This window comes from Odocoileus virginianus, chromosome 23 (assembly GCF_023699985.2).
Source record: "Odocoileus virginianus isolate 20LAN1187 ecotype Illinois chromosome 23, Ovbor_1.2, whole genome shotgun sequence".
Classification (NCBI taxonomy): Eukaryota; Metazoa; Chordata; class Mammalia; order Artiodactyla; family Cervidae; genus Odocoileus; species Odocoileus virginianus.
Window position 1 is genome coordinate 5,123,800 of NC_069696.1, and position 14,372 is coordinate 5,138,171.

The window sequence follows — 14,372 nt, forward strand, 5'->3', positions numbered from 1 at the left end:
TTGAGCTAGGAGGGAAGCCCGGCGGGGTCTCACGTGGTCTCCTAATCTATCTAAACTTCTCTGGTCCCTTTAATCTTGCCTCAGGTGGTTTCTTGGCGTCTCCTCCCTTGATTAGCAACTGTTCAAATCTGCCCTTTGGAACTCAGGGAAGGACGTGGAAGGTAGAGTCTTGCTTACAGGAAATGGGGGACATAAAAACGAGGCCTCCATGCCTGGGAGCCTCACAAGGTGCCACTCAGTTTCAGGATGGACAAGCCTGGGGCATGGGCGGCCTTGAAAGCTTATAGCTTTCCTTTAATTAGTATAACAAGATTTTTTGACAGTTAAGGCAATATAACCTCTTCAGAGCACTGAATGTGAAGAAAACATTTTCTACACCGGCCAACTTCTACACTTTGTTTTCTTTTTCTTTTCTTTTTTTTTTTTTTTACACTTTGTTTTCTTATAGAATAAGTATGCAGGCAGATTTTGGGTTTAAAGAAGTTAAAGCTCAGTTGAAACAAGTAGAAAATAAATCGTTTTGGGCAAATGGACACAGTATTGCTGAGTTAGTTTCTGATCTGCTATTACATTGAAACATTTTTAGAATGGCTCTGAATTTTATACTTTTAAGAGGAGCGGGCTCACATTCGTTTTCTGGAAGTCGTGAGGCACAAATGGGAGTGTCTCCGTGAGGTAATAAAAAGCAATCGCCGTTATCTTGTGGCAAGACGCTACGCGTTTAGGTCTGAAGCCGCCTCCGACTGTGTCTAGCAATCCCTTGTTTCGGTTCCGCCCGCGGCTTGCGGGCCGTATCCATAGAAACCGGGAAGCGTCCCGAGCCGGCCGGCCACGCCTCTTCCGCTGCACTTGCTCCCGTTTCCGGTGGGAGGACAGCTAAGGGACTTCCGTGTCCCTGGGTGCTCGGCGCCTCCCGCTAGATTCCCGACCCACCCAAGCTGCTCCGGGTCCGGGAGCGGCCAGGGGGCGCTTCCGGCTTCGACCAGCGCGGCTGCGCACGAGGCGCCTTATCATTGGCTAGGGCCGCCTCGTGTGATTAGCGTCACGGCGGCGGCAGCTGTAGGAGACTCCCGGACGCTGGGTCGCGGCGGCGGCGGCGGCGGCGGCAGTGGGCGCCACCTCCGCTCCTCTGGGCTTCCAGCGGCCGCGGTTCCGAGGAGCTCGAGACGTGCGGCGAGGCGGCGGCGAGCTCTGGTGAGGTTCTCGAGTGGGAGCGCGGTTCTGGGGAGGGAGGTTGGGCTGGCGGGGGCGAGGGCTGAGGGCAGGTGTCCCGGCAGCGCGGCGGGCGAGGAGCGCGCTATTCGGTCTCCTGCTCCGACCCCTGGGCCGGCGCCCCTCAGTCCCCGGCCCCCTCCGCCGGTATCCTCTCAGCCCCGGAATCTTCTCAGCCTCCGCTCCCTGCAGTCTGGTTCCCCCAGCCTCGTATCTCCTCAGTCCCGAGTCCCGCTGCCCCGGGTCCCCTTCAGCCACGGCTACCCCGGCCCAGGGTCCTGGCTTCCTTCGGTCCAGGTCCCCCCCTCTCGCCCCCATCGCCAGCCCCGGGTCCCCTCGGCCCCGGGTCACCCCTCCGGGTCTCTGCCGGCCGCACTCCGAGGTGGGCTCCGCTCGGGCCCGGATCCGGCTTTTGCGGCGGGGAGACCCCTCACTGGCGCTTGCCCGCGCGCAGGCGGCTTGGTCGGACCCGGTCCTGGGCCCGATTTGTCGGTCGGTGTCGCCCCTCGAGGCGGCTGCTCACCGGCTCCGGGCCTGGGCGTCTGTGCCGGAGCTCGCTGTGGGCGCTCCTGGCTGTAGACCTTGTTTTCGTTCGCCGCTGGGGCTTGACAATTTGGCGCGGTCGCGGGGTAGAAAGGTGCATGGGTCCCGCCGTGTTGGTACCCGGCACGCGGACTGTTGTGCAGGGTCGGCGTGTTTTTTAAGCAGAGGGGTCTGCTAACGTCTTTATGTTTAAGACTCTGGACTCCTCAGCCCTGGGTTGTTCCCCTCGCATTTCCTCCCAAAGCAGCCCTTCATCCATCCTCCGAAGAAACCATTTAAAACTCCGAGAAATCTTGTCATAACATTTCAAATTGCGTCCCAAATGAAATGTTGAGAATAGTTTCTTCCAACCCAAAGCTTTATTTTTGGGGCGGAGATCAGAAACTTTTTGAAGTTTGAAGTGTCCTACCAAAGGCCACTTGAGTGTCTCGTTTTACCACCCTTGACTCTAATTCTGTTAGACTTTCATAGACGGTTCATTTCTGATTCTTTTCACTCCTCATGTTTATTTCATAGAAATTTCACTTCTAGTGCTGGTAGTTGTCCATAGATGTTTTCATCTCTTCTCATAAATTTTTCCATGCTGTCCTGATCCAAAACCAAAATCCTTTCATCAGTTAGTTGGGACTTCAGGCCCTGTTGGTGGCAGCCACTGGTCGTGAATTACGACATTTGAAGAAATTTCAAATCGATTTAAATACGAAAGGTATTTCTTTTTGCCTGTGTTTGTAATTGCCTAGCTACTAGTATGTGTTCCCATTCAGACTTTAGGCTCCTTAGCACGCTTTCTCTTACTGGGGCACTAAGGATGAGAGGAGGATTTCCAGAGCCTAAATAAAAAAATTGATTTTTTTGTCCCTACTCTTACATATATTAATAAATGAACAAGTGCCTTCCCCCCAATCAATAGTGTCAATTTAGCAGATGCACTTTCTTTTTGTTTTCCAAAATGAGCAGTTTTGTTTCTCTCTTTATTTCAGGGGTGGGTAAACTTGACAGCTTGTGGGCAATGTCCTACCTGCTGCCTGTTTATGTAAATTAAATTTTCAATGGGACATAGCCATATGCTCTCATTTAGCTGGTTGCTTTTGTGGTGTGAGTTGAGTAGTTAGGACAGAGGCCTTTATAGCCCGTAAACGGTAAACATATTTACTACCTGGCCTTCAAAGGAAAATGTTTGCCAACTCCTTTACTTTATTAAAAACAACACATAATTCAATGTAGAAAGTTAAAATGAGTCAGAAAAATGTAAAGGAAAAAGTAAATAGGATCACAGCAAAAATCACAACACAAATCAGGGGTTTGTTTTTATGATTATCCTTGTAGAATCTATTAGTGATTATTTCTATGTAAATGGGCTTATATTGCCAAATATTGGTTTGCAGTCTGTTAAATACTCATTTTTATTTGGCAGTTGAATACATTGTATTTTCTGTATTGAAGATTTCACCAGAACAGGCTTGATGAACCAAGTTTTCCTTCTTTGTCTTACCAATCAAGGTTTTTTTTTTTTTAAATGAGGCATAATAGATGCTTATTGGTGGTGGACACTATTTATTGAACACTTTATGGACCAGATAGTTTTCCGGTCTACGTGTTACAGGTAGTGAGTCATTTAATGCCTGCAGCAGCTCAGTACAGGTACACAAACTGTTGTCCCTACTTCCACATGAGGGGACTGGAGGCAGTGAGAGATTAGCTGCCTGAGTTGGTCAGCTGGATAATGATGGAGCTGGGGTTTGAGTCCATGCAGTCTGGTTTCCTGGTGGCTCAGTCAATAAAGAATCCACCTGCAATACAGGAGACCTGAGTTCGATCCCTGGGTTGGGAATATCCCCTGGAGGAGGGCCTGGCAACCCACTCCAAGAGAATTCCCGGGAAAATCCCCATGGGCAGAGGAGCCTGGCGGGCTGTAGTCCATGGGGTCACATAGAGTCGGACACAACTGAGCGACTAAGCACACACAGTCTGGTTTCAACACCCAGGTCCTCAATGTGCTACTTGCTCAGTGTAGTAAGTTTTTGGACAGTTGAGAGATACATAATGTAAAAATTCTTCCTTATGCTCCTCACTCTCTGTAGGAAACCACTGCTAACAAGTTTGATACAGAGCTTTCCCCTGTCTTTGCATATGCAAATGTTTATTTGCAAATCCATCTAACACATGCAGGTTTTACAAAAATTAACAGACTTCATTAGAGCAGTTTTAGATTTATAGAAATTGTGTGGCTAGTAGAGAAAGTTCTCATATCACCCACACTCCATTTTCTTTTAGTAATAACATCTTGTATTAACATACTATGTTTGCTACAATTGATAAACCAATGTTGCTTCATTGTTAATTGAAACCTGCATATTAGGATTCAGTTTTGTATTGCAGAGTTTTTAGAGTGGGATCAAACCAGTCATTGTTCAGCAAGTGTGCTTTTTTTGGGGTGATTTTCAAAAAATAGTGCTTCTGGACTTTTAAATGCAAATCAGCAGTCTTAATTCATTAATATTCAGATTAATAACACAAGTTTAGCATTTTCCCTGGAATGGAAAATTTGCTTGGAAGTTACTGCTTTTTCCGTTTTTCAGAAGTTTATCCCATAGCACCAGCTGCTCTTCTCTGAAGAAGCACTTATTTTGGACTGGACATTCTGGCTGCTCTGTGAAGCTTGTTTAGTTTCTTGGAGATTTCTAGCTGTTCTTCATCAAAGGAGTGGTGCACACCCCCCCATTTACATCAGCTTCCTTCTCGCTGAGCCTGGTATTTCCCCACCTATCTGGATGGTTCTCAGTGTTCTGTTCCTCAGCTTTCAGAAGTTCAGTTCCTGGAATGTAATCTTTAGCATCTAAGTCTCCATATTCTTGCACCCTTGATTTTATTGAGGCCTCTGTAGGCTTACCCTGGAGTTCCTTCTGTGATATCTGAGGATTCAGTTTTTGGAAGAACTGAATCAGAGTCTTAGGAGAGGTCAAGAGTGTTTTTTACACTGGGCCAAGTCTTCAGGAAGTTTTTCAGTCATTGAGCTGTTATCTCTCTCAGGGCATTGCTTCCTCCTGTCATGACTTCCCCAGAGTTCTTGTCATGACAGAATGGGTGGCATGGTCCTAAGCAGCACCTCAGTGGTCTCTGGGACTACCAGGTGCAGAGAAGTAGGTAATGCAAACAGAAAGGTCTTGTTCTTCTTCTTGGTGCTGCTGCAGAAGCCTGTGCACAGTTGGACAGAAAGAGCTTGTGAATTCTTGCCAGTCTGGAGATGAAGTTCATGAGCAATATCTTCACTTCAGAAGTTTCCTTATAACTCTTCAGCTGCTTTAGTGGTTTTTCTGCAAATTCTTGGGGCTCATGAACTGAATGGATCGTTGAGAAGTTAACACTTGTAAATTTTTTCTACAGTTTTTGAAGTACTTTGGTAACATTCTTGTCCTTTGTTCGGAGCCTCTCCCCCAAGGCATGCAACATTAGCACTCTAAGTCCTTGCCCTGTTCTTGTTCATCTTGCCCTTGGAAGAATGTCAAGGCAGCGACTCATACTTTGGTGACCTTAGAGAAGCATACAGTTGTGATAACACTGACTGATGGTCCTGGCATCATTTCACTTGTTTCCTCTGTAATTTAGTTGTCACTTCCAGAGATATCTTGGCTGCAGTGGTGCTGCTGTCCCTTAAAGTGTGTGTGTGCAGTTCTGCAATACATATTCACTTTATTCTTGTTTTTTGCCCCTTTATTCTCATCAGTCACAAAATGAGTGTACAAAGTCTTAGAAGCTTACATGGCAATGTAGAGGTTCAAAAAAGAACTCTGGCAGCCTTGATGGATTGATGAGGTTCTTGGTGAGGTCAGAGCTTTGCAAAGTGTTATTGGGAGGTCTACATTCAGGGCAGTGTAAGAGAGAAGGTGTTTTGGTTCTTGAGGAAAGTTGTCTAGATGTTCTGGGTGGCAGTGACCAGTCTGTGCCATAAACATCACCAGCGTTGCCAGTTCTTTGCTGGGTTTGTGTGTTAGTCATTCAGTCGTGAGTCATGTCCGACTGTTTGTGACCCCATGGACTGTAGCTCACCAGGCTCCTTTGTCCATGGAATTCTCCAGGCAAGAATACTAGAGTGGGTTGCCATTCCTTTCTCCAGATTTATTTGGTTGCAGTTTGAAAATCTCCCATATTGGATTTGCAGTGAATATTCTGCTGTGTAAGCTCCTCAGTGTAGACCAGAGGGTCTATTTTATTAATCCTGTAACTGCCATAGGTTGCTGGGCAGCTTGTGTTTATTTCTGCCTGACTGGTTGACTGTAGACTGACTTTCTTTGAGCGTTTCTCAGAAGACCCACACCACTGATAGCAGCCAGCCCTTCTCAGGCTGGGTCTTGGAGTCCTTCTTCCAGGTGTGACCAGGAGTAGCAGTGGGAGCTTGGCTGATGGCGGCCTTTTCGTCGTAGTAATATGTTTAAGGGGCTTCCCAGGTGGCTCGGTGGTTAAAAAAAAAAAAAAAAAATCTGCCTGCCAATGCAGGAGACATGGGTTTGATCCCTGAGTCGGGAAGATCCCCCGGAAAAGGAAATGGCAACCCACTCCAGTATTCTTGTCTGGGAAATCCCATGGACAGAGGAGCTTGGTGGGCTGCAGTCCATAGGGTCGCAAGAGTTGGACACGACTTGGCGACTGAAGACATGCAGTGTGCTTAAAAACCAAGGTCCGTGGTGGCTTTCCAGGTCAGTACTTTTGCATTTACTCCATCCTTTAGTTTCTTGGTATTTTATTGAATGTGTGCACCGTAATTTAATAGTTTTTACTATTGTTGGGTATTTAGATTGTTTAAATTGTTTGTCTAGTGTTTAAACTTAATATATATGCATTGTATGTACAATGTCGCATGCTGGTGGCTCTTTAGGGCAACTTTCTGTAGCTTTCTTCTTTTTTTTTCTTCAATATTTATAGATTTGACTCTGCTGGGTCTTAGTTGCAACATGTGAACTCTTAGTTACGGCATGTGGGATCTAGTTCCCTGACTAGGGATCAAACCTGGGCCCCCTGCATTGGGAGCATGGAGTCTTAGCCACTGGACTGCTAGGGAAGTCCCTAGGGTGACTTGCTGAGTCTAGTTACTGGGTTGAAGGAAATACATATTTTTCGTTTTGATGTATATCACATAGACTGCTACCCAGAAAGGTCACAGCAGTGTAAACTCTTGTTAGAACTGTGGCTGAGGTCTAGATTCTTTATACCATTTTGAATTTTTTTTCAATCTTTATCTGATTGGCAGTTAAACATATCTGGCAGTGTATTTTGTCTCTCTTACTGGGAGATATATTTCGTTTGAAGTTGGTTTAGAGTTACTTTAGTCAAGACCAGCTTTCTGCAGTAGTTCTTTCTGGTATGTTCTCCCTTAGATAGAGCTGCTCACCTGTTTAGATTCCCTGTCTAGCCCTGAAAGGCAGTGTAATTTTGCCAGCCCTGCTAAAAGAATCTGGGTGACTGCCCAGTAGACAAAATATACTTGTTGAGGATAGGCGTATATAACTTCTTCATGTCTGTTGCAGTCCTGGTGGTGAGTAAATGTTATGTTCTTTTTAAAACCTAAATTAGATTGTGTTCTTCTGGGTTACTGCTGAAGTGAAGTGCTTTAATTTTGTTAAAAAATAACCTTTTCCAAGTCTTTGTGTAATGTAAACTTGAAAAATTACAGCATAAAATGGTCATCTTGGTGTATATTATCTATATCATCCTTTGTTTCTGAAATGAGGTAAATAAGACTGGTTAATATCCTAGGACCTATTGGTAAGGAAATAATTAACCAAACCTATTTAGTAAGTACATACATGTTCTGTTTTGGAAGGTAAAGGACTAGATTAGTTAGGGGGTTTGTTTCGTGTAACCCCTGGTTTGGAGTTTGCTGTGTGGTAGAGGGCATGTGTACCGCATAAATGGTATCTTGGCTTCGGTAGACCTTGTAAGTGTCCAGACAGAAGGCGAAGGCTAGCCGAAGTCAGGAAGCTGCCAGAATATCTTCAGGCATGGGGAAAATACCTGTGCAAAAGGACACTTCAAGTTTTTCATTTGAAGAACCCCCCCCCCCCCCACCACACACACACAAAATACAGAACTTTCTTTATATATGGCTTCTAAGTTACATATTCTTACTGCACTTATGAGTTTTCCACAATGTCCATGCACAGGAAAACAAAGCATATAAAGCATAACGGTCTTGAGGAGAAAGAAATAATTACCCTATTAAATTTTGACCAACTTCACTTTCTTTTGTATACATTTTTTTGTTAGTATATTACCTAATTATTTTTCATTGGAGACATGTTTACTTTAATCCTATATGTCCTGAAATTTTAGTTTAGTGAATATGTCTGCATAGTTCTATCCACATACCCATTCCTTTGGTCAGGAAATAAGTGATGATGATGAAACCTCCATAGCCTGGTGGAGCAGAAGGGTTATTTTTATTTTCTTCAAGTTTATTTTCATTTTATTTTGTTCCAGAATTTCTGTAACTTAAAAGATCTGGAAGTATAATTATATATATAATACATGTATTATATATGTATATAAAAATAAGGAAAAGGAGGAAGCATATATTCTTTTTCCAAGTGGCAGCTTAATTCAATGACTAAGAATAAAATTTGGATTTGAATTTTCTTGGCAGCCTAGATAAAAATGAAAATATGGTAAAATACGTAGCACTGAACTGGAAGAAGGAACTAGACCAGTTTTCTAGGGATAAATCTTCCCTTGACAGATTTTAAGGAAATTGTGCATTACATAAAACCTTTTTTTTTTTTTTTTTTTTTTTGCTAGAAGCCTGAGTTTAGAAAAGGGGAAGGATGATGCATTAACATTTCAAACCAATGAAAGAAGCTTTGTATAGGGCAGTTGGTTTGAATTTAGGTTGCACTTGTGTATTTTATTTGGCTAATAAAAATTTTTTTCATTAACATTTCAAATACATGGGAAAATACAAAGACCAATATAATTAACACTCACATACCCACTATACGTGTCATTTCTCTCAAAATCTTAACATTTTTCCACATACAGGTGAAGCACCTTCTTAGGTTACATTTCACTTTGCAGAATTATTGCTATCTAGAATTTAGTGTTGATCATTTCTAATGCCTGTTTTTGTGTAATTACTACATTGGAGTCTATTCATAAATCAATATTATGTTTGGGGTATTTTCAAACTTTATGTAAAACAATATTCTACATATTCTGTAACTTGTTTTTCATGAAACATGTTTTTTAGACCCATGAAAATGCTGATTTTTTGCCTGTTTTGACCTCCAAAAATGGCACTTTGATATGGTTCATCCTAATTAGTCATCACCTTTATCTTATAGCTGTGTTTTGTATTATATGAATGCAGCCAGTTTAAGTTTCTTTTTCATGTTGATAAGGTATTTAGGTTGTTTCCACTTTTCCTGTTTTAAAAACAGTGCTATAGTGGACATTACTGGTCAGAAATCCTTGTGCACATATGTAAGTCATTGGCAGGTTTTTCAGATTACAGGTTGGGAACCATAAATTGGTTATGAAATGACTTTAGAAAAAGAAAAAAGAAATGACTTTAGGAATTAAAATAGGTTAGAGAAGTATCAGGTGGTTTTGCAGGCAGCAAGGATAAAATGTTTTGTGATTGTGAGTGTGTGTGTGTGTGTGGTGTATGGTTACTAACTTTGAAATGAAGTTCTTTGGTGTAAATTACCCAGAAGTGGTATTTACCTGGTTTGAGATTTTGGAGATTATGAGAATTTAAAATTCTATCAAACATTGCCAAATTGTTCTCCAGAATTGTGTCCTTTGGCTTTTTTTAGCATGAGAGAGAGAATTTGCTGTCACTAACTAAATCGTTATGGATCCATGGCATTGTCAGATTTTTTACATGTTTACAAGTCAGATGAGTGTGAAATGATATTACCTTAAATTTTTTCTTGATTGTGTGTGAGATTGAGCATGTTGAAATGTTGAGTGACCATTCAGATTTCCATTTCTTGGCTGAGTCTGTCCTTGTCCATCTCCCCTACTCCTAATTGGGTTGACTTTAAAAATTGCTTTTAGTAGTTTATTGTATATCCTGTTTATATCTGTGAAGTGACCTGCAGGTATCATTTAGTTTGTGTGGTTTATCTGTCAACTTTTTATGTGGTTTGTTTTGTTGAATGGAAATGATTATCAGACTATCATCTTCCTTGTTGATTTGTATTCTTTGTGCTTTATCTAAGAAATCTGTTCTGTACTCCAAGGGCATTAAGGTCTCCGAATTTCTTTCTAAAAGCTTTAGAAGTTTGGTTTTTTATATTTAGGTCTTGATCTTGCCTGGAAAGAATTTTTTTGTGTGTATAAGTCAGGGATCTACGTTTTTTTTTTTTTTTTTAAATACACAGCCAGTCACCACAGCACTGTTAGTCTGTTTAAAATACAGTGTGTTTTAAAATTTGAATTGTAAATCTTTTAACTATTTTCTGGTTCAGCGCAATAACAGCCACTTTGTCTTTTATCAGGCTGCTTTACATGTTCAAGTTTGATCCATTAGTGCACTACTTGATCTAGAAACAGAACCTGGAGGAGTAGATAGATATAGCACATTTTGTAGATCTCATGCAGATGTCATTTCTCTCAACCACTTTTTAAATAGAAGCTCGTTTGCATCACTGACTTAGTGGACATGAATGTGAGCAAACTCTGGGAGATAATGGAGGACAGAGAAGCCTAGCATCCTGTAGTCTATGGGGTCGCAAAGAGTCGGACACAACTTGGTGACTGAAAACAGCAGGAAGGTTGGTAAACTTCTATGGAGGGAACAGGTTGCTGGTGTCTGCCTTGTTGGTTAATACCCACAGACTTTGGAAACTAGACAAGCAGGTGTTAGATCGACTCCTTGATACTTGAAACTTCAGAATCCTTACATGTATTTAGTCATCCAATTGCTGTTATGTATACGTTCTGAAGTTTGAGACTTTCAGTTTTGGTTTTAGGAGAATTAATACATATAAATCTGAGTCTTTCTGAAATGTCTAATAGAAACTTCTACAAATCAATTTAAGAATGAAAACTTATTTTTGTTTCCACTTGAAATGAGTGTTTAGTCTGAGAAGAGTTGCTGTGAGGTATGCAGATAGTTATGTATTCTGTGTCTTTCTTTTTTCTTTTTCCCTATTCCTTTTTTTAAATTGGTGATCGAAAGAAGACCCTGTGGTTTAGTGGAATTCAGTGATGCTGGGAAAAGTTATAGACACAAGTTTTATTTCTAAATTTCTGATTGTGATACTGAGAAAGATAATTAACCACTTCTTGGTTTCTCCATCTGCAGCATTGTAACCCTCCCCCGTACCCCCAACTAACTTGTGTTGTAGAGGGTGTTATGCAGGGTGAGATGGGGCCCTGAGTAATGGTTCCTTACTTACACAGACAGCTCTTTACTGAAGTGTAGGGATTTTGATTTTGCCTGAAACATTGACTCTACAGGCCAGATATCCAGATAGACCTGGAAAGATTTTATTTCTGACATAGTTGGAACAAGAGTATGGTTATGTGGTAAAATAATCTGCCTGCAATGCAGGCGACCTGGGTTTGATCCCTGTGTTGGGAAGGTCCCCTGGAGTGGGGGCGTAGCAACCCACTGCAGTATTCTGGTCTGGAGAATCCCCATGGACAGAGGAGCCTGGCCGGCGACTTAAGCGTAATATGTGGTATTGTAGGGCAGATGATTTCTGGAAGTCTTTGCATAATTTACATATTTTGGCTCCTTGTAGGTATGACAGTTTATATACCCTGGACTTCTCAGGATTTCCCTGACTAATTACGTTTAGAACTGTTGTTCTCATCTACACTTGGATTTTTGTGCACTGTTCTTTGTTTTAGAAACTCAGAGTTGCTTATAGGTCTTGGGAAATGGAAATGACATTGTAACACGACTATAAGAGTTATAGAAAGTCCTTTTTATAAAAATATTTTTTATTCATTACCATGACCAGTCGCTATAAAGCAGTGTTTGTACCTTAAATGAAGCCCTGTAATGTGGAGTTATGGGCTTCCCTGGTGGCTCAGATGCTAAAGAATCTGCCTGCAGTGTAGCAGACCTGGGTTCGATCCCTGGGTTGGAAAGATCCCCTGGAGAAGGGAATCGCTACCCACTCCAGTATTCTTGCCTGGAGAATTCCATGGACTTGGGAGCCTGGTGGGCTGCAGTCCATGGGGTCACAGAGTCAGGCATGGCTCAGCGAGTGAACAATAACAAGGTGGAGTTAGTATCTGGTCTTTGGAGTCAGATACAGATTTGAATTTGTAGTCTTCCACTTCAGTTTGTGTCATTGAGTTACTTGATCTCCTTTAGTGTCAATTTCTTCATCTGTAAAATAGGACCCCATTTTATAAGGATTGCTAGAGGGTTAAATGAGATGATGGGTGAAAGGTCAGCTATTAGAGTTGGCTCCGTTAAGTGTTGAGCAACAGTTCACCTCCCTTCAAAGAGATAACATCATGACTAGGAAAACTGGAACCACTTCCCTTTGTGGGAGGCAGTGTTGTACCGTGGAGGGGGCCTAACTGGGCAGTTCTCGCTTCTCTATTTTGTGACTTGTGTAACCTAGGCTGGTCTTACCCCCCAGTCCTCTTGTTTGTAAATAGCTCGTACTGTCTGTAGCAGGCAGGTTTTAAAGTTAAAATGAGAGTATGTGTAAAAGCTCACCTTCTCTGGCACTTGATGGCCCTCTGAATTAGCCTCTGAACTTGTGTAGTGATGGACAGTAACACTGTACTTGGGAAGTAGGTCTCAAGCCTGGGAGGTTGGCTCTCACTGGCTTTGCCCCAGCTCTGCTGCACAGGATCAGCTTTGCCTGATTTCTTCTCAGCAGAGTTGGTCAGTGGGTGGGGCATTAAGTTAGAAGAGTGAGGTTCCTTGTGATATTACTTAAAAGTTACCCTACTTCATGCTAAGAAGGAAAGTAGTGTAAATGATAGAGTGTTGCCTGTCTTCATCGCTTCAAGATCATCTTTAAGAAATAGCTGCATTTGATTTGAAATGTTTCTTTGTGCTTCCAACAGTTGAGATTTTTGTGAACATGAATGCATAATACTGCCTGTCTTAGAAATCTAACTGTTGCTCCGTCTCAGTTATCAGCTGTGCCATTTGTTAAGGGCTGTGTCAGTAACATATGTTGGGAACTTTTCCCATTTTATCAGTTATTCTTTTCCCAGTTACCACTTTTTTTTTTTTTAATTGACTTTTTTTTTCCTACTCAGAAATGTTCTGAGTGTTTGGAAAGAATTCCAGTTTTAACGAGTCATTTTATTGTTTCTGGTATGTGGCAAGGCTCTGTGCTCCTCCCCATTTCTTGCCTGTTTCTTAATATTTTCAGCGTTGCTGTAAAGTGCAGCATTCTGTCAGTGTTACCACCTGGTTTTGTCATTTAAGTGCTACCATGCGTTTATTTGAGAACAGCTTATGGTTCATGCTAACATAGAGGGTTGTGGATAAGAGCATTAACTGGGGTGTTAGGCAGACTAGATTGATTGGGCAGATTAGGTTGCCCCTTATTACTGTTGTTTAAGACACGTTATTTATAACCTCTCTGGGTGTTTGTCATCTCCAGAATAGAGGAAACAGTTGTGCCAGTCTCCCAAAACTGTTCTAAGGATTTCAAGAGAGAATCCAGGGTTCTTTGCACTTAGCGCTGATTGCATGTTAGCTGTCCCTGTCTTCTCCCTCCTCCACATCATACAGGAAAGGATTGTGAGGTCCTTCTTTGCATCCCAGACCAAGCTTGGGGTTGTGAATACAAAACTGGATTCCACAAAAGGCTCCCTGACCTTGCGAAGTTTGCAGCTGAGGAGGGGAAGACAGACCCGTGAACAGAGAAATGCAGTCAATTTTGACAGCTACTGTAATAGAAACATTAGTAAATGAGAAGAGTGAAGGAGTTAGTGTCAAGGACCTGGGGAAGTCAGGGAAGTTAGTTTCTGCCTAACTTATCCTTGAAGTGTGGGTCGTGATTCCCCACTTATTTATTCAGCATATATTTAGTGAATACACTTGCTGTGTGTGCCAGGAGCAATTTTAGGTACTTGGAATATAGGAGTAAAGAAGATACATAATGTCTCTTCTTGGAGGAATTTTCAGTCTAGTGAGAGAAGACTAGTAGTAAATAAATAAATAAAAATAACAGAGACAAGTGCTGTGAGATTAAAAGGTGATATGATAAGGAAAGACTTGAGATTATGTGGTCAGAGAAGGATTCTTTGAGTAGGTGACCTTTAAATTGAGATTCGCATGTGAAGGAGGAACCCGGCCATGGAAAGATCTGAGCAATGAGCATTCCAGGCTGTGGGAACCAGTGACATAGAGGAGCCCTTTCAGCATTTGGAGTATTTGGGGAGTAGATGGGAGGTCACTGAGGCTGGAACGTAGTGGCAAGGGGGAAAGGGGTACAGGGTGAGTCCAGAATTAGGGGCTAAGTCATTTAAGATTTTGTAAGCCAGGGTAAGAGCTTCCTTAGGTGTGAAGAGAAGCCAGTGGAGGGCTCAGAAAGCAAGGGAGTGCCTTTTTGATAAAGTTACCCTGTGACTGCCGCATGGGAACTGGGTCCTGAGGATCAGGAGTGGGCTGGGTGGGTGGGTAACTGGCTCTT

At 42.5% G+C, this 14,372-nt stretch overlaps 1 protein-coding gene and 1 pseudogene across 3 annotated transcripts in view; one reads left to right on the plus strand and one right to left on the minus strand.

Annotated features, from left to right (window-relative positions):
- The window catches only part of ADIPOR2 (adiponectin receptor 2), a 39,818-nt gene that overhangs the window by 1,918 nt on the left and 23,528 nt on the right, over positions 1 to 14,372 (plus strand). The window contains exon 1 of one of the 3 annotated variants that reach the window (XM_020900950.2): positions 1,040 to 1,194. The exons of 1 other annotated variant lie outside the window; for it this stretch is intronic. The gene's annotated coding sequence lies outside the window, so the exon portion shown is untranslated. Of the gene's footprint in view, positions 1 to 1,039; positions 1,195 to 6,361; positions 6,450 to 14,372 lie in introns of those variants that run through there. One more of the 3 variants, XM_070453255.1, reaches the window with a different exon arrangement.
- LOC110142001 (protein SDA1 homolog) lies at positions 4,378 to 12,621 on the minus strand (annotated as a pseudogene).